Here is a 1,073-nt window from a genome sequence, read left to right as displayed (position 1 = left end):
TGGTTCCAACTCATAGAGACCCTGTATAGGATTTCCAAGGAGAGGATGGTGGTTCCAACTCATAGAGACCCTGTATAGGATTTCCAAGGAGAGGATGGTGATTTGGAACCACCAACCTTGATGTTAGAAGTCCAGTATTTATGTTACAGTGCCACACTAGGACTCCGTATATTCTAGTAAATTCATATATAATTTTTTAAACTTATATTGTGAATTGAGTAAAGGTTTGCAGGATAGATAATCAATCAGCTTTACATTCAACATATCATTGCAATGATTACAATCCCCTCCTGCACCATCCGTTAACAGTATTTACCTGTATTACCTTTTTTTGTATGTACACACACCACATTGAAAATATATAATTGTTTCAATGTCCAAAGGGCACATTTTTCAAGTTAGCCAACGGCCTGCAGGCACACTGCCTTTCTCAGTCCATGGGCCTGTAGTCCTCTGCTGCTCTATCTTTCTATGCCATGAACTCTGCTACCATCTCTGTTGTCACCACTTTTCTGGTTAGGATCCCTTGCTCCTCTCATACTCTTCCCTTTTGATGATCTTAAGGCCCTCTTTCCTAAAATGACAGATGAACTGTTCTCCCCTTTTAGTTACACCTCTTCTACCTTATCAGTTGTGACAATTGCCATTAGTCCTGATAGCAATTACTCACACTTGAAATCATAAAATCATATCCCCATCACCACCAGATGCATCTGGACAAAAGGATAGCTATTCAGTGTGGATTCTAGCTTACCTGCGTTGTTCTGACATTAAGCACCCACATGAAAGGTTGTAAGCCAATCACTTTCATGCCTTTATAGCCCCCTAGTTTTTTTTTGTTTTTTTTTTTAATTCATTTATTTTGTAAAGGTAGATGTTTTATAGCAAGAAAGGGAGTGATTAACTTTCCAGTGTAGGAGCAGAGGTCCCTAGGACCATCAACGGAGAAGAGAGGAGAGCGGGACCCTACCCAGAGAGGCAGTGATGCCTGAGATGGAAGCAGAAACGATGACGGGAGAGATGGAGCAGCTGGGGACTTTAGATCCAGACAGGGAGAGTGACTGTGTGCTGAA

Source organism: Chrysochloris asiatica, unplaced genomic scaffold (genome assembly GCF_000296735.1).
Source record: "Chrysochloris asiatica unplaced genomic scaffold, ChrAsi1.0 scaffold00107, whole genome shotgun sequence".
In the NCBI taxonomy this organism is placed as follows: Eukaryota; Metazoa; Chordata; class Mammalia; order Afrosoricida; family Chrysochloridae; genus Chrysochloris; species Chrysochloris asiatica.
Note: the sequence above shows the minus strand (reverse complement) of the source record.